Source organism: Glycine max, chromosome 11, assembly GCF_000004515.6.
Source record: "Glycine max cultivar Williams 82 chromosome 11, Glycine_max_v4.0, whole genome shotgun sequence".
Lineage (NCBI taxonomy): Eukaryota > Viridiplantae > Streptophyta > Magnoliopsida > Fabales > Fabaceae > Glycine > Glycine max.
Genome location: NC_038247.2, coordinates 34909323 through 34929774, shown reverse-complemented (window position 1 = coordinate 34929774; position 20452 = coordinate 34909323). Strand labels below are relative to the sequence as shown.

At 33.0% G+C, this 20452-nt stretch overlaps 3 pseudogenes; all 3 read left to right on the top strand.

The window, feature by feature from the left end:
* Positions 1-1068: 1068 nt before the first annotated feature.
* On the top strand, positions 1069-5383 carry LOC100796887 (cold-responsive protein kinase 1-like; annotated as a pseudogene).
* Positions 5384-7762: 2379 nt separating this feature from the next.
* LOC100795834 (damage-control phosphatase At2g17340-like) lies at positions 7763-11826 on the top strand (annotated as a pseudogene).
* Positions 11702-15154, top strand: LOC100795304 (stress-response A/B barrel domain-containing protein UP3-like; annotated as a pseudogene).
* Positions 15155-20452: the final 5298 nt, after the last annotated feature.

The following is a 20452-nucleotide window of genomic DNA, read 5'->3' as shown; positions in this document are numbered from 1 at the left end:
AGAACAAAGGACTAACCGCCTGAATTCTTTTGTGTCTCCCTTCTCCCTTGTCAAAGAATTCAAAACGAAACAATATGAGAATTCTTTTGATTCTTCCCTTTCCCTTATACAAAAGATTTCAAAGGACTAACCGCCTGAGAATTCTTTTGTATCCCCATTCACAAAGTATCAAAGGTTTAACCGCCTGAGATCTTTGTCTTAACACATTGGAGGATACATCCTTTGTGGTACAAGTAGAGGGTACATCTACTTGGGTTTGACTGAGAACAAGAGAGGGTACATCTCTTGTGGATCAGTTCTAGTGGAGGGTACATCCACTGGGTTGTTCAAAGAGAACAAGGGAGGGTACATCCCTTGTGGATCTTTGCTTGTAAAAGGATTTTTACAAGGTTGAAAAGAAATCTCAAGGACCGCAGGTTGCTTGGGGAGTGGATGTAGGCATGGGTTGTTGCCAAACCAATATAAAAACTCTTGTGTGTTTGTCTCCTTCTTCCCTACTCTTTTACTTTCCGCTGTGCATTTTAATTTCCGATTTTACTTTTGGTTAAATTTCTCTTCTACTCCTTATTCTCTTAACAACATAGTAAAAGCCTTAGAAGAGTAAATTTTTAATTAGTAAAGGTTTAGGAATAATTAATTCAACCCCCCTTCTTAATTATTCTGAGGCCACTTGATCCAACATTTATTAGACACTCAGAGACACCCTTTTTTGCTGATAACCAAACCATTGATATCAGCCCCTTCTTAAAACAAGGTACAAATGGCATAACTTCATTTAATAGATGTTGACTTGAATGAAAAATTTGGCCTACTAGTGTGCCATCTCTTTGTATAAGTAAAAATACTAGTAACAAATTATCTAACACATTATTTATTATGAGGCGTACTTATTTAATAAATCACACCCATGTTTTTGTAGTTTATAATAAATTCTAATGAATAATAAAAAATGTATTAAGAAGAGTATGTTAGAAAACGTGTTACTAGTACTTGTCGTACTATAATATCAACATCTTGAATGGACACATCATTCAGAATTGGTGTCAAGTTCTTTATTGCCTTGAAGGAGGAAGTTCAAGCAAGAAAGGGACAATTTTTGGTGGTGGTGTTGGAGGTAAAGTCCTTGTTGTGATCCTTCTTTAATTATTTCTCTGAATTTTAATTAGAAAGTCTTTATGTGATGTTTTGCATCCAACTATTACCCAATTACCATGTCTAAACATATATCATTGTTCTCCTAAACATAAATGGATTCATTTCTTCATTTATATATCAAGAAAACCAAACTTATATATTACTTAGCATGTAACTTATTGGGAGCAACTAACTTGAAAATTGCAACCATGTACAAGTATAGTGATTTGAAAGCTGCAACTAAATATTTCAGTGAGAAAAATAAGCTAGTAGAAGGGGGCTTTGGTGCTATATACTAGGTAATAACTTGAGTTGTTCCTCACATTTCAATAATGACTCTAACATTGTCTTTGGATGAAGGATTTAAAAATTTCTAAGAAATTCAAATACACAACATTTTAATTGCCTTGATTTAAATTCCTTTCATTTTGTAAACATTTTGTTTGGATGAAGCAATTCAATTTCTTGTATTTTCATTTCCTTGTTTGGATAAAGTAATTGAATTTCAATGAAATTCAAATTTTCATTTTTAAATAAACTGCAGTACATATAAAATAAATAAATACTAACTAAACTCCAGTACATATAATCATTGGCAATTGATCACCAACAATTTTATTTTATCTGCAACTTTAATTAGAAGCCAGTGGGCAATTACAACGAAAAACTAAAACAAAAGAGAGAGAGAGAGAGAGAGAGAGAGAGAGTACTACTAGTTTTGAGATACTGTTATTATAGTGTCTAACCGTATGAGAGTATGCATGACTTTCTCCACATTTGTATTTTATGCAGAAAAAAGCTTAGAGAGTAATTTAGATTCATTGGCATTCATGACAAGGCACTTCTGATTTTGGAACTAATGCCTTATTGCCTTATTGATCCTATGATTTCACTCTTAAAATAGAGTTTTCTACAGCAAAAAAAAAAACTAGCCAAAACATGGTTTCTTCTGCCAGTACAAAACTTTTGAAAAGACTAGGTCTTACTGAATCAAAGTAATGTAAATACAAAACAAGGAATATATAGTGTAAATTTAAATGCAGTCCCAGGGATGAGGACATGCCCAAGTTACCCAAGAAAAGCCAGGATAGTGTAATTGCTCAGGCATGTGATTATCCCATTCGTCTTCCGTCTATTCCCGATTCTGTTATTAAAGATATAAAAACCTTCATAGAGACTAAAAGAGAGGTTTTATGCGTTTTAGCAGTCCTCATATGACTCCTTGGCCTACTGAAGGACTTGGATATGTGAAGTCATACTGAGTTGGGTTTTGCTAGATTGAAACTAATAGGGTAGACTAAGAATGGGCAGAAACCTCATTCATAGAATTTATCTCACAATGTCCATGGCCTTTGCCAAATATATAGCAGTAGCAGCACCACATGGGACTTTGACCAAAGTCAATGATAATAATAATTTAGACTTATCATAAATTTGACCAAAATTTTGTTCTAAATCATAGATTCTATATCATGAGAAAGAAAAGTTTCTTTAACCTTGTTCTAAGTCTAAAATTCAGAATTCACAAGCAGTTTATATATTAGGAGTTGACAATAAAGTTTCAACATGAACATATTAGACATGGATCTACTGATAAACAAAATATTATACATGGATCATGGATATTTTTCTTTAGAGAGGGAAATTCTGAGCAATGGGCCGAAATAATACTCAAATCAATATTCTTATAATACAACCATAATTGTTGAAAGAAATCAACCTTTACATGTATTATCTCCAAAATCTCCCTAAACTGTTAGCCATGATGGAGATTATCAAGACAAAACTTTTCATCCAAAATGCAATGAAGTCTGGAGACTTATTGTTTAGAACAACATCTTGAGCTTATTTTATTCACAATAGAACAAAACACTTGGAACATGAACATACCTTAAAGAAATTGACATTTTGGGATACAGAAAAATAAATATTTAAACAAAAAGTGGAGGTACTTGTTCGTAATACTACATGCATATAGGAAAAATAAGTGGATAATTGAGATGCAGAAATTTGAGACAATCATTAACAATGATTATTCAAATTAGAGATTATGGATCACAAATACAAGCACAAATCAGAGGTATGCAATTCTCCTGATCAGCTTGATCAACTAAAGTAAATAAGGCACACAAATACAAAACAATGAACACGTTTACCAACCCACATGTTGGCTTAAGCTCCAATACAATAAGAAATAGCAAAGGACATGTCTAAAGGTACCAAATAGAGACAAGTAACACAACTCACCTGGGCTTTCATATTCAAACAATAGTAGAAATGAAATATGAATTTCAAAGAAGCATAAAATACAATGATAAACCGTTAGCATGCTTGAAATCAAACCAAAGTGATTTAAATTAAACCAATCTATCGATTATATCTCTATTTCTCTTTGATGCATATTCACAAACATATGCTGCTCACAACTTATCTCAACTCCAAACCCATCCAATTCCACACCCACCAACATATAAAAATCATTGAAACAAAATAAATGAAATAGAAAACGAAACATAAATCAATAAAATCAAGTGAACCTTGTAGCTAAAAAAATGAAATCAAAATCAAAGAAACATAAGCTTGAGAAAAGAAAAAAACAGAGATGAACGAGAGAGAGAGAGAGAGAGAGAGAGAGACCTATGAGTGAGAGGAAGAAAAGATTGTAATGGACAGAAAGAAAAACATATTTTTCGATGGAGGTGGTAGCTCGTCACGTCAAGGTGTGTTGAGAGGGAGAGAGAGATACAGAGAGTGAGCATTGTGAGGTACAATGTTTTGTACAGAGTGAGGAATTTTAATTCCTTTGTTTTTGCTAAGAATTTGAAATTCTGTCAAGTTAGTATATTAAAATGCTTTACAAAAATGATAACATAGCATCCAAACATAGCATAAGAGTATTGCTTCTAATGTGAAGTTGTCAACTAAGATCTCTCCATAAGCTAAGAAGGCAATATTACTTGTAAGCTACACATATAGTGATAGAGATAAATCACTTTCAAGTAGATTTTTTAATTCTAATGCTATTGAATAGGGGACGATGAAAAATGGGAAAATTGTTGCAGTAAAAAATTTAATTTCAAGAAAATCCAACAAGATAGATGACGATTTTGAAAGCAAAGTAATGCTTATAAGTAATGTTCATCACAGAAACCTCGTTCAACTTCTTGGTTATTGTAGTAAAGGCCAAGACAAAATTCTTGTTCACAAATACATGACAAACAACAGCCTTGGCAAATTCTTATTTGGTAACTAACATGTTACTTTCCAATATAAGCATTTTGTGTAACTTTTCCTTTCTTTAATTACCCCTATTTTTTTACCTATAAATTTTTGAACATATAAACATGAGAAACAGGAAAAAAGAAAAGGTCCACTCAATTGGAGACAACACTTTGATATAATTTTGGACACAACAAGGGGATTGGCCTATCTACATGTGGAGTTTCATGTTTCTATCATGCATAGAGATATTAAGAGTGTGGATATCCTCTTGGATGAAGAACTTCAACCAAAAATTTATGATTTTGGATTGGTGAAGTTTCTATCAGGAGACCAATCTCATCTTAGCACAAGATTTGGAGGGACAATGTAAGCTAAAATAAAATACCAACTACTCAGCCTGAAAACTTTTAAGAGTAAAATATATTGTCCTCACATGCATAATAGTCTCATAATTTCTTAATTTTATATGTGACATAAATGTTAGAAAAGGCTGAATATGCACTTCATGGTCAATTATTAGAAAAGGCTGATACATACAACTATGGAATTGTAGTCCTAGAAATCATTAGTGGTCCAAAGAGTATTGATGTGAAGGTTGTTGATGATGATGGTGAAGATGAATACCTTCTTCGACGAGTAAGGAATTTCCCATAAATATGTACCATTTTTTTTTTGTTTTCTTGCAACATTTTACTTGGTTTTGACTACAATAGGCATGGAAATTGTATGAGAGAGGCATGCACTTGGAGTTAGTGGAAAAAATCTTAGATCCTAATAAATATGATGCAGTAGAAGTGAAGAAAGTTATAGACATTGCTTTGTTGTGCACTCAAGAATGGGCTACAATGAGGCCAACCATGTTTGAAGTAGTAGTTCTACTCAGTAGCAATTACATGAGCATATTAGACCTTCAATTCCTATCTTTATTGAGTCGAATTTCAGGCCCCATAGAGATATTTCTGGTTCAACCGATCCCTTTATGAGTAATATTGCTACTGCCTCAAATTCTATAGTACATGCTCAATGATTAAGTATATTATGTAAAAGGACATTTTTGTCTAATTCATTACTACCTTTGGTCTTATATATAAGAAAACATATGACTAATCATCAAGATCAAAGGGATTAAATTAGTTATTTTTCATTAATACCATCATAGATTCAAATTTTATTTCAAAAATACTCTCACTACTAAAATAAGTAGTTTCAACGACTGACGCTCAACAACGGTCCTCTCAAACCCATCGTTATTTTTTAAGCGGTGGTATTTTATTTGTCATACCCTAATTTCATCCGGGGACCATTGTTTGTCGGTATGAAGACCTTGTTTGACCACTTCAAAACATTTAACACCCATCACCATGGAATCCGTAAAGTTCTGTGACGTTTTGGAAAGAAACAGGCCAAAAACACAAAAATAAAGGTGTATTTAGCAAAGTGAAGGGGGTGTAAATGGATTGTCAAGCCCTAATTTTGTCCAGAGACAATTGTTTGTTGGCATATGGACCTCAATCGATCGCTTCGGAAAGCTTAACGCCTATTGCTGCAAGTTTCGTGATGTTTTGGAAAGAAAACAGTGAAAAACACAAAAAGCGGAAAAAGGGGGGTGCATCAGGAATATTCCTGAGTAAGCAACCAGCTCGCCCAGCTGGGCGGCAAGAACCTCCCCCCACTTTGTTGAAAATGGTTTCGGAGGCTTTTGTAATGCTTCCGTAACATTTTCGAAACCCTAAGTAAGCATATTTCACTCAAGATTGGTGAAAGGGAAGAGAAAAAAGAAGAAAATCAAGTCTGATATGCTTCCGTAACTTTTTCATAAAGTACGAAAAGGGGGGTTGAACTTAGCAATTTGGGGGGTGCATCAGGAAGCTTCCTAAGGAAGCCACCTGCTCGCCTGGGCGAGCTGAGCTCACCTAGGCGAGCTGAGGGGCAACCTCCTCCCCTTTTCTCCTATAAATAGGGGAAGGGGGTTGTGTAAAAAGCATCCCTGACCCCTATGTTGTGTATTTCAGGTGTTTTGAGTGAAAAAACTTGATTCCGTGAAGAAAATCCAAGCCAAGGTGCCTCCGTAACTCTTTCGAGATGTTTCCGTGGGTGATTCCATGAAGATATTCCACCGTTCTTCATTCGTTCTTCGGTCTTCAATTGGTAAGTGTTCGAATCCGAGGCTTTTAATTCATTTCTTGTTTCGTTTGCTTTCATCTTCATCTTGTTCACTTTCGGTTTTCTTTTCTTCCACTTTTAACGAGCTTTTAACCGTTTATTTAAGCCGTTACCTCGCCTAATAATTGATAAAATAAATTTCAACCGATCATTTGTGTTGTAATCTCATTTAATCACTGTTAAAGCAAAATCTAATCGATTGTTCACGCTGTAACCTCCGTTAAATAAAAAAAGGCAAAGTAATAATAAAATAATCAAAATATCTTAAAAAAATAATAATAAAATAATCAAAAAAATCAATCAGACATTTTTCTTTGAAAGTTTTCTTGAATGAATTGACTAATAACCAAAGTGAAACTAAGGCTAAAATCAACTCACAAATCAAGTTTTGTCCGCAAAAGTCACTTAAAACCGTTTTAAGGTCCAATGCCTTAAACGGTCCTCTTTGCTTTTAGCGGTTAACATGGACCGTTCAAAAGCATAAAATCAACACATAACTTTACCGCTTTACGCAGGAACTACGTAGGTACGATTTCTTCCCCACAAATCGAGGATACGTAGGAACAAAAGCCCCGCTTTTGTCGACCACCCCTTCTAAAAAAAACAAAAGATTGTTAATGGTCCAAATGCCTTAACGTTTCTCTCCTTTCAAAAGAACCAAGAGATCGTTAAATGGTCCAACGCCTTAAACGACTTTTGTTCGGTTAAAATCAATATTGCGAAAAAAGATAAAAACAACTTAACCAACGTTTAGTACAAAGAACTACGTAGGTCTGATTTCTTCATCGCAAATTGAGAAATACGTAGGAGCAAGGGAAACACCTTTATCGACCACAAAAAGATAAAAAATACATAAAAACATTAAAAAGGGGAAAATACGTAGTTTTGAAGTCATATTTGCACACTTGATTGAAGGCAGTTGTCTCTTGTGATGGACGCGTGGGGTGCTAATACCTTCCCCATGCGTAAAAACAACTCTCGAACCTTTCATGATTAAAGTTCGTAGACCACACATTTCGGTTTTTTCGACGTTTTCCATGAAAAAATGTTGGTGGCGACTCTGCGCGTTTTCCTCCCTTGGAAGACACACCTGTGAGCCTTTGCATCGCCCTCCCGTCGAAGGGTAGGTTGCGACATTAGTAAATAGAAGGAACATTTCAAAGACAATCATTTTCAAAAATTGTCTTTATATGAGGTGAGTTTTTATTTTTATTGTGACTGCTCAGCTCGAGCCCTAGCCTTCGTGGACTCCACTCACTCTTCTCTCTCAACCGCGTTGTGGAGGTCTACAATGCCGACACCCTCCGTCGTGACGCTGTCAAGGATCTTTAGCGCCTCGCCGAGATTTTCGTCACGACACTCAAACAAACTCTCGTCGATGACGGCTAGGTCCATCACGCCAAGAGGGCGCTCTCCGCCCTCCTCACTACCATGTTGTTTGACGACAAGAACGTTGCAACCAAGGGAATTGTATGCACCTGCTCTTTCAGCCACCAGATCTACATGATGAGCACTAGATCTAAAGAAGTCGGAGGTGTCGCTTGGCATGTGGAATTAATATCGCATCTTTTGCTGATACATTTCCTGCAAAAAAGGTATGCTAGAATACTTGAAGATTTCAAGAATGATCCTGCAAGTCAAGACATGCCTCTTGATATCCTTGTATGTTCTTTAGCTATATACAAATTTGTTTCAACAACACACTTTACCCCTTCTGCATCATTTTTGGTACATCTCTAATTTCTCCCTTTTCATTTTCCTTTATTTCTATCTTTTTCCTGGGAGTGGGTCTTCTAGATTCTATCCAGACTTCGTGAGCAAGTCCTTAGAGAACAGGGATTCAGAGATATCTTCAAGAAAATAAAGGTAAGATTAATTGTGCTAAAAGTTAATACTATTCAGTTAAAATGTTGAAGAAAAGTATGTCTATATCTGATATAGGGGGTTGAAATAATGTAACATCTGACATGAAGAATATAGTGAAATTTAATAGCATGTTGGCTAAAGGCCCAATGGATGGTATTGTATCAATGGACCATGTTGTTTTATTTTGCTCAAGATTTGTAATTCCACTCTTATTGAATGCAACAAGATGTAGAGAATGCAAATGCCATATCCCTATTTCAAAATGTTGTTCATCTTAATGATGCCATTGAAGATGAAGGGAAATGACTGGAGAATTTAGTTAGAGGAATTTTTGTAGGGAACATATTTGATCTTGGTGCTACACAGGTAAGATGATTTTCTTTATGTAATTTTGGTCACTTCTGCGGTAATGATTCTCGGTATAATAAATCCCACAAACTGTGAATAGACTCATTTGAGAAATTAACCAAACCGTATACATAGTTGATTTAATACTCAAGGAATAGTAGCTGTAAACTTACATATCAATAACAGTGTAACCAAATTACATAAGAATGACTTATGTTGAATAAAGGTTCCGAAGAGGGAAAAAGAAAAATCATAGAGAAGGAGGAAAATATCCAGATAGGGAAAGGGGGTGAGTTCTCATCATTTTCTTGCTTGGTTCTTTTACCCTTCTATTGGTCACCTGTGCCTTAAATCCTTTGGTTAGAAATCTTCCTTCTGATGCTTTAAGTTGTAGCAAGCTTATATGAGTTAGCAACTCCTATCTCACATGACACAACCAAATCATCTCACTCAGCCTTTGACTTGGCACCTGATTCAGCTTCATTCATTACATGCAAATAACTAAAATCGTTAGTCGTGGAATAGACTGAATTGGCCCACTTGTTCATGCAATGATTAGTTTTAGTTGATTAATGTTCCTTATTACTGTACCAATCCTTTATTGCTCCACTTTCCCATTGTCTTGTTTAGTTTAGTACATGGTGTGATTAGAATATGATGATCCTTCACTACCCTTAAATGGCATTTGCTAGTACTATGCTAGTTGTATGTGGCATTTACTCATCCTCTAATCTATCATCTATCTACACAACCATAGGCTGACAATTTGAGTAGGGAACCATATATAGTTCAAAGTTAACTTTATACTAATTACTAAATTTATTTGACTAATTGAAGAAGACAATTTTTGTAATTTATTACAATCATGCTAGAGCTTGGAGGATTATATAACTAGGTGTAGTTGATGGGTTACCTTTTCCTTCCCTCAATTTCTTGAAGCTTGCAGAGGTTTTCTCAAGGGATGGAGTGTCTTTTTCGATTACTTGTCAAAATCTTGTCCCTCAACCTTGGATTATTGATGATGACCTTGAAACTTTCAGAATGGCATGGAGCAAGAAGTCCTGGAAGAAGGCAAGTGTCATATAGCTATAGAAATGTACAAATTCTATGATACATTTTATGTCTTCTTCCATACTTTGTGTAGGGGTAGTGTCCTAATCAATTCTTTTACATTTGCAAGTAATCATATTTGTGGATAACTCTGGTGCAGATATCATTTTGGGTATTTTGCCATTTGTAAGGGAGTTGCTTTGACATGGGAGTCAAGTTTGCTAGCATTTTTCCTGTCTTTCATTTGTGTTTTTTGGTCTGGAAGTTCAAAACTTTTACCAAAACTAAATTCTGTCACTTGTGGTTCATCTTTCTTAATTTTTTGTTTTAAAAAGGATAGTGGTATCCTTTTTATCACTAAGCACAGTAGATCGATAATGTATTGAAATACTTGGAATTTATTTTGCATTATATGGAATGTGGAGGAACTGGAGATTTTGTAAATTTATAGTAAGTGCTTTAACTAGATCCACTGAACTTTTCTTGGTGGATGACATGATTCATTTTTAGGATTGCCTTGTTTTAGATGTAATAGTATTATTAGTCTATTTTGAAATTTTTGTTTGATTTTTTTTCATTTGTAGCTCTTATGGCTTCTTGCTTCAACATATTTTATGTGATCTGAGTGCAAGTTATATTGGCTGCTAATGACTTACCTTCCATCAATGATGTGACTTACTCTGACCTAATTGAAATTATACCAAAGGTATCACAAAATTAAGTCCAACAATTTATGGCATCATAAAGTTCTTTCCTAACTTTTATCATGCTGATTGTCAGTTAAAGGATGAAGAAGGACGTCTCACGGGTGTCAGTACTTCAAATCTTCTAATTGCCAACTCCAGAAATGATTTACCTGTAAGTAATTTAGAAGAAGTATATTTTCTGTTATATTAGGAAAGTTATGGTTTCTATGTAGTTGTTGGCCTATGATGCCAGTTCATTGACTTGCTTCTTTCTTGTTTTGTTCAATGGATTCCATGTTATTGATCTTACAAGGGTGTCACAAGAACTTGCATACCTTGCTAATGATGTAGATCTTGTCATGTTAGAAGGGATGGTAAGGTCTTCCTTCCACATTATATATGCTTTATGTTAGCGGCATATTCCCACAGTTGCGTTGAACAAGTACTAGTAAGCTCTATTTTTGGGTTCTTAGTTTCTTTAACTCTTGTTCCAATGAGGCCTCTGCATACACTTTATCCACTCAACCTTGTCAGATATTGGTGCTTCATAAATATTGAACACTGACTTATTTGTTTTGACAGGGTCATGGAATAGAAACAAATCTCTATGCTCAATTTAAATGTGATTCCCTTAAGATTGGGAATGCATTTTTATCATTTTTTTACTTGCTTCTTAACAAATGAAAAATTGAAATTCTAATGATTATATTATTTCTTCTTATTTCTCATTATTTTATAGGTAAAACATCCTGAGGTTGCAGAATTTCTTGGGTCATGTTTGTATGACTGCATAACCAAATACGATGAAGTTTAGAGCTTATAATTAAGTTGATTCTTTACTTTGATAAATACCTAACATTATATTTGCAATTAGTCTAGGATTATTGTTTCAACTGCAAATTTCCAAATAATCAAAATTGAAATTTTAAATTTTTTCAATGTCAATTACTTTTTTTTTTGTAAACAAGGTCATTACTCATTAGAAGTCCAAATTTGGATCAACAATGCTGGAAAAAAAAATGAATCCATTAAATTTAATTAGATTGAATTAAAAAATATTTATTATTAAACATTTTATTTTATTTTGTATCAAATTGGATTCAATTCCGGTTAATGATTTTGATAGATTTATTTATAATGATTTTATTTTGTTTACGAGATAATCATATAGTTCAATAATAATAATTTAGCCCATTGGGCTATTTAGAAAGTGGAAATAGGGACAAAAGGTTATGCAAGTATCATTTTGAATAGCTAACCAAAAGTGAAATAGTTATGCACTACTTCCAATGTTTTCCTGACTCTGTATGTTTTGACAATGTTTAATGCCATGGCAGGCTCTGATTCAGTTCATTGATGCTGAGACCACTTCTTCAGTTAGGGATGCGCTGGATGGAAGAAGCATACCAAGGCAAGTAGTGCATTTTGTATTATTTCCCTTATTCTTCAACCTCGTCTATAATTCTAGTTATAGCTTGATTCATCATAAATTTGCTGAATCACTTGTGGTTTGGCATGTAGATACCTGCTTCCAGCCCATGGAGGTTCTTGTAACTTGCGAATTTCATATTCCGCACATAAAGATATGAATATCAAAATTCAGTCAAATCGCAGCAAGTAATGATGGTAGTATAGACAACTATCATATATTATTCTTCAGATTTTATCATTGGTTTTTCCTTAGAAACTCAAACAAATTGTGAAAGCTATTGTATTTTACTTTTTGCGGTGTTCTCTAATTTGCTAATTGATAAAGTCAGGATACAGTTGACTTGCCCAGACCACTTAGTAATTTTCTTGATCATTTTCTAGCTGTTTGATGCATTTTCTGTTGATATTGGTGAAATCCTTGTTCCTATGCTATTTAAAAGCATTCAATATTTTATCACATGATAGAAAATTAGTAAATTGTATACTTAATGACTTTTAACTACAGAAAACACTAAGTGACTTTTGATGAAAAATTTGAGTGTACACAAAGCTTTATTAAGTTTTTGCTAAACATTGTCCCTTAGTACAATGGATAAGCAATAAAAATATATATATAAAATAAGCATGCGTCTTGATTTGTGAACTAAGTATCTCCTCTATCAGTCTATTTAATACTACATAAATTTAGCAGGCTTATCCATCACTCTTATGATATAAAATCTTGCCAGTCAACCATTTTGGTTTAATGCATCTAGAGTCTATAATCTTGAGATCTCTATATTTGTTTAATGTACTCTATTATTTTTTAATGCTTTGATTCATGCATAACATTTACTTAACGTCATGGTTAAATTTCTATTTTATGAACTTTCTTTCTTTGATATTAGTCTTTTGTCAACAGTTAGAATTGTTGTTTTTTTTTCACGTGACTTTTCAAGGACTACACAAATCCCATTCTTCTCGTTCTTCTAATTTTGCTATATGTTCTTCTCAAAGATTAATTTTTTATTCATTTGTAATGGTTTTTTTAAATTATTTAAAAAAACACATTCTAAGACGGTTATATGAAAAACCGTTTTAGAATCATCAATACTTTTTTTAAAAAAATACATTTTAAGACGGTTTTCTGAAAAATCGTCTTAGAATCTCTACATTCTAAGACGGTTTTCTCGAAAAACCGTCTTAGAATCAATAATATATTTTATTTTTATTTTTTAAAAAATACATTCTAAGACAGTTCCGTAAAACATCATCTTAGAATGTCTACATTCTAAGGTGGTTTTCTAAAAAATCGTCTTAGAATTCTTAATATTATTGATTTTCTTTTAAAAAATATATTTTAAGATGATTATCTGAAAAACCGTCTTAAAAAGTCTACCATTCTAAGATGGTTTTCAGCTAAAAACCATCTTTGAAGGGCACCTTTTTCTAAGACGGTTATTTAGGGAACCGTCGTAGAAAATAGAGACTTTTTACGACGTTGACTATAACAACAATTAATAAACCAATGTAGAATGTCCAAAATAACTGTTGTAGAAAAGCGTTTTTCTAGTAGTGTCTTAAGAATATTAATTTGCTTAAGTGATGGTTAGATATAATGACACTATTCACAATCGAAGGAATATTTTTTCAACCAATGAGAATGAGTTATATTGTTAGTAGCTCATTAAATGCATCAACTTTTATTTTGGAAATGAGTTATATATCATTAATTGACTTCTGAATAAATTAATGATAGAAAAGAAAATTAGCCATTAAAGTGGTAATATGTTTCTTATAATTAAGACCAACAAAATATACCATTTTTTTCTTAATGCTTTCATCCCAAAATGACTGATGTTTAAGGGTTTTCACACAAATTATGAAAACAAGTATTTCAAGATGTAAAATGGTATTTATTAGGGAACAATTTTACTAAAATATACTTATTCTCTTTCTTAATTTCAATAAATGTATTATTAAGTTTTTCAATACAACATTATTTATTAGAGAATCAAATTGGATAGATGTTTTTATTGAAAATTGAGAGAATTAGTCAATATAAATTTTTAAATTCTTAAATATCAATCAATTTGAGACGATAGAGATAGTATTAAAAAATGGGTATAATTATTTGTAAATCTTAAGTATTTTAAAGACTAAATTACATATTGATATTCTTCTTTCGTCATGTGATGGGACTCAACATTAAAGGAGTCCGACGATGGGACGTTATCAAAGTCTGACGAGAAGGATTCCAAGAAGGGGGACGACAAAGGGTGGTGGTTGGGTTTGAACAAAAAACATTCATTTATCAGGGACCTCACACTACTACAAAAATAGGATTTATGATTTCCTACCTAACGTCGATTTTGATGAAAATTGACTTTACAAAATGCACGGTGGCATGTTTGTAAATAAAATGTCGTCATTGTTAACATCAGTTTTTAAAAAATCAATATTGATATTAGAATTTTAACATCAATTTTAATAAAATTGATTTTGTCAATACTCATTTAACATAGGTTTTTTAAACACCATTGTTGTGCATGCTTAGTTAACATCGGTTATATTTGAAATCGATGTTGTTTGAGATACCTTAATAACAATTTTTAAAATCAAACATTGAGTTTTTGATAATAATTTCAATTCATCTTAGTCCTGCGTGCCTAGAACCCGCCCCCTCTCTCTCTCTTAAAGGTCCATCTCTCGTCGACGGAGCCATCAAAGGTGAGTGACATGGTAAATGGACTCGGCTCCATTGTGTCACTGGACTCAATCCTCCACCTCAGCATGGGCCCACTCCTTCACAATCGCTCCTTCGCCCTAAGCTTCACTTAGATGCTCCATAGCCTCTACAAGTCCAAGGATGATCTCAAAGCATATTTTGCACACCCTAGCCATGACAGCATCATCAAGGGAAACATGCTCCCCATCATCAACGATCTCACTGACCTCATTACATTGTCAAGTTTTGTTGTTCATGTCAGCTTCTTGAAATTGAAGGAGGACACGGATAAGGATGAGGTGTTGGGTGTGGCCAGAGGAATTCCCAAGAGTTCTAAGCATATTAGTGATCAAGTTCAGCTTTTGGGGAGAATTTCTCACTGGGGAGAGCCAAGGGTTTCTTGATTGCTTCACTTGTGGTTTTTTTGGGACCAAGGGAGTTGGAGGCAATGGATTCAAACGAGGAGTTAGAGAATTACCAAAAGGATAAGGTTAAGGATCAAATCAAGAGTGTGGTTGCGGTTAATTATGTAATATTTGATATTTGATATTTTGATATAATGAACATTGTAGGCATTCAAACCTCCATTTGACATGAGCCAAGACATAGATTTTAGTGAAGATCCACATCCTGAATCGGCCCAAAAAGATCATTTAGTTTCTGAAGGGATTTGTGCTTGATCATGTGAGTCAACCCTGTGAAAATAACATGTTTTGTATCTGATCAACATTGTTGTGTGGAAGGTGCCAATGATGCATTCAGATCACAAGCACAAATGCATTCTATTGAGATTTTTGTAGCATTATCAAATCCACAGGGACTTTGGTTGTACTTAAGTTATGCAAACCCAATTATTATGCAATGAGAAGAAAGAGAAGAAAATAGAGACAGAATTGTAAATGCGAAATTTGGAGTACGACAAAGAACAAGAAGAAAGATAGCAAGAAAAATAAACAATAATTTAAATGCAAAAAAATGGAATAATAAACAAGAAGAAAACAAAGATAATTAAAAGATGATATCAAAATGCAATTATATTGGGGCCTAGCATGCCTTATTTGCCTAAGATGTATGATTTTAGATTTTTCTCTATCAATTTGATGAATTTTTCCTACCCACATCTATTAATATGCTCAACCCGGATCCCTCATGATGAAGAGCCTAATTTATGTATTCTCTCTCAAATCCCTTTGCAAAGATGAAATCATAAACAACATTAAGTATAAAGATGTATGCAGAGGCACAACAAAGTCACTCTATCCCTAGCAATGCAATGTTGAGATGTCCTTTATCAGTTCTTTAGATATTACTATTTCCCAATTAATAACCCCTAAAACTAATGCATGTAAGACCTTCCTTGCATTTCCATTAAGGATTACCCTCTCCCGAACGACTAACCCTTAAAGATGATGCAAGAATGAATGATACATGAAATTAAAATAAGAAAGGATAATAGGAAAGAGAACACCTGATTGCATTGATAGATATGAAGCATTACAATACATCTGTTGGCTTTTTAGGCCTGCCAGGCCCTAACTAATGGGGGTTAGCCTCTCATTGTCATGATAAACTTTTACACTTTTGGGGGTTGTTGTGGATGAAAGAAGATGATGGATGACTAATAACAAGAAAAGAGGGTCGCTACTAGTCAATTACTGGGAGCCATTCTCCAAGCTTGATACATCGTAAAGAAACTAGTGAGTATCATCGAAGTCCTATTGCCGATTCCAATGGCAATGTATTTCCTTGGCTGTTTTATTATTGTAAATATTTTCATATTTTAGAATCACTATTTAAGTTAGTTTTAAGTTGTGCAAATTCCTTGTGGTTAGTTGATGTTACTGCTATGATATATCTTGAAAAAAATAATCTTGATACACTTCAAAGTTGAAAGTAATTTAGTACAGCTAAAACTTCACTTTACTGCTGGTGATGTCTTCCTGCACTTTAGCACCATGGTACAATTATTTATAAATATAATGTATGTTTGGTTCATTAAAGCATATCTTGATATAATGTACTATTCTGGATGGAAATTTGAGTTGTAAATAAATAACTCTTTACAGTATGTGTTTAATGAGTTAATTATATATCAATTTCAAACATCATAACATATTTTAGATAACCTTCTCTTTTTCTAATAGAATTAATGATTGTGTTTTGCAGTATTAGTTTTACTCTAAGATTTTTTTTTTCTGAAGTTTTACTCTAAGATGCATCTATACTTATCTACACCATTTTTACTATAAGATGCATCTATACTTATCTAAGGCAGATGAGAAAGAAAATAAACTTCTACCTTGAACTATGGTTTGGTTGCTTAGAGTAGGAGAGTAGCTTGCTACAATATTTCATAAATTTGTCTTCTATCATGAGAAAGAATTACTGCTATTTAACTTAACCTCGTATTATGCTCTGTATTTTTCAATTTTCTCTTGGTAAGAAAATTCTGGTGAAGTGGGGCATTTATATGGTTTTGTTGCTTATATTTATTTGTTATTGCCTTTTACCTCAGGTGTGATGTCTAATAAGGAACATAGTCAGGGACTGGGTAGCTGAGGTATTGCATGTTAATTTTATTTTTTTTAATACAAATTTTAATTTTGGTTATCATAAAAAACTTGATTCTGTTTCCACTTTTTTGCTTTTGCAAATGTATCTTATTAGGGTAAAAGAAAGCGAGATTGGTGCTACAGCCTTATACTTGAAGAGCTTAATATGCTATTCCCTAATTGCAATAAAGATAGGTAGACCTTAACATCTTGATACTGGCTAAAATTTCTTAGTTGGGTTGAAGATTGGTTGCACAATTTATTTTTCCCAAAAGCATGGAATTTCTTAAACAGTCCACCTGCATGTTTAGTGCCTGGTGTTGGCCTTGGTCAGCTACCCCTAAAGATTTCATGTTTAGATGCGTAAACATTAACGAGATTACATAGGAATTATGTTTGGTATACTTCTATTATAATTGACATGTCATTATGATGCAAGGTTTATTAGCCAGGGAAATGAATTTTCATACTACATGATGATATGCTCGAGATTTATTCTTAACCAGTAAGATTATGGTTTATCTCTTTCATGTTGATCTTGTTAATGTTACAACAATTACTTCTTTGTTTTGAAGTCACAAAGTGATGATTTGCTTGATGGAACATTTATGTTCCCAAACGGTTGGTGAATGGACAATTTATCCTTGGATTCACAATAATTACAATTCATTATCAGAAGTGATCAGCTTCGTCCTGTTTCAATACCGGATATGCATCCAGGCAGGTATATACATTGGTTTTTTTAATAAAAGAAAAGTTATTAGTAGAAAAAGGTTGCAAAAAGGAACCATAATAATTGCTAGAGATGTATACAAAATCATTCACGTTTCTTCATCTAACAACTTAAGCTTTTGGGTAGATGGTTCATAATATAGTATCAAAACCTCTGACCAAGTGGTCTAGTGTTTGATCCTTGTAGCTCCATTTCTTTAATAAAACATTGAATTTCAACATAAGGTAGGTAGGCCTTTGCATTATCTACTCTTCAAGCCTGAAAGGCTTATACATGAGGGGTTATGTTAGAGATGTAATATAAAATCATTTATGCTTATTCACCTAACATCTTAAGCTTTTGGTGTAACTAGTTATAATGACAAAAAAATTGTTGTTAGTTAAAGTATTTATCTTGTTCTATAAGGCTCCAAAAGTAAGACCTATTCAAATATGTTATCAAATACAATCGACAATCTTACGTTATCCGCTCTTACAGAGTAAACTTAATATATTGCTGCTCTGGTTCTATTCATTATGTATCTACTATATGCGTAGTTGATTCATCATGTTAAATTAAGCAACACATACAATACAAACTATGGAATATGAAATGTTTCGTTGGTACACTAATTAGAAAATGAGCTGCTTCAAATGCTTGAACTTGTATAAGGTCTATGAGTTGATGAAATTGAATACTATATTTTGAATTTTCAATATATATATATATATATATATATATATATATATATATATGGAGTATACTTATTATTCGATTGATATTTTTCTTTTCTTAGCTATTGTATAAAGGTTTAATTATAGTGAATAGTGAGTTTCGTAGTTAGTTAACTGTTTCATTAGCTGACTAGAGTTAGTTAACAGTTACAGTTATGTAACTGCCCATATAAACTGAGGTGTAAACAGTTCTTTCCTAGGGTTGAATAATATCACCTTTCACCTCAATTCAGTTTTTGATATTTTCTCTCTCAAAGATTCGTTTAATATAGTTCATATTTGAACAAAGGATGACTGCTGCATAGTTCTCTAGTCAATTCTTAGTAAGTTTTTAAATGCAACAAACTTAGGGAGCATGACACACGGATCGCCCTTATGGTGGTCAGAGATACTATTAAAAAGTTGATCTTGCACAAACTGAGCTTGACATTATAATTCCACCTTCAGGCCTTTTTTAAATAGTAAACGTTCGTATAATTTACATTGATTTCCTGAAATGATGTTTGAATTTTATTTAGGTACTATGATAAGTATGATTTTCATTGTAGTTTATTTAATAGCATTTAATTGAATTTTATTTAGGGACTATACTTTAATAGTTTTGTACACTAATTAGTTTTTATGCGCAGAATAAATATTTTTGTAGAAAGTTTTAGAATCTATTTTGAATTTGTAGGTTGGGTTCATTGCGAAACAAAATAAATATTAAAAATACACTTTAATCTCTACATCGGTTATGGTTGCAACCGATGTAGAAAGTGTCTTTACAACATCGATTTTTGAATTGTCATAAAAAAATGCCTTCTTTTAACAATGATCAATTGAATATTGATTCTAAACTGATGTTAAAAGTCCTTCAGAACCGATGATAAAGACTTTTTTTTGTAGTAGTGTCAAACATATTTAAACCTAAGTAAAAAAAATATATGAATTGTCCCACAAATTTTGGGTCAATTTTTATATCTCTATTTCTAACGCAATAAATTAATTAATTAATGGGAATTAAGTATCACATATCTAATAGTAATCAAATTCCATGTGTATTCTTTACCCGTACACACAATGAAATGCTCAACTGCTTTTAAGATCGATGACAACTTCCTACAAAATAGTACGAGACTTTTCAGTGTGCTTTGGTGTCAGTCACGCATTTCATAGAAAACTTCCCATGAGGTCACTCACTCGAAGTCAAACATGCTTAGCTACATAGTTCTTAGATGATAAGTTACCGAAAAATAGATACATCTTATTGATATAGATAATACTAATCTGTTCCTTTAAGCTATCTTCAAGTATACATGTCCATATATACCTGCTCAATCTTTGGTGTAATGACCCATTGTCGCTAGATGATGGCTAGATAATTAAGACTTTATTTTGGTTTATTTTCAAGCTCTTCAATTGACATTATTTATGAAAATATCATTTTATTTTCACATTTCAAAATCTAAAAGCTAAAACTTAAACCTTAAGATAATACATCATGTATAACATAAACAACTTAATAAAACTATGTGCCTTATGGCACTTCAACATGTAGATACGTATACATAAACAACATATAGATTCATATAACTCCTTAAAATAGTCTCCCTCTTTGACCATTCAATTAGTCTCTTATAGGGTTGCTAGACCTTATATATATAGGGATCCACCTACTTGTCTATTCTATTGGCTCATTACCACAATAACTCCTAGCATTAGGTTGAGAGTTCACCAAACACCCTTAACGTATGACTATGCACCAATGGTGCATATATAACACACCAAAGGTCTTGAAGCTTGGGTTTTTGAGAAGAAGAGAGAAAGAGATCATCTTTTTACCACCTAACTAGAAGTTCACACCA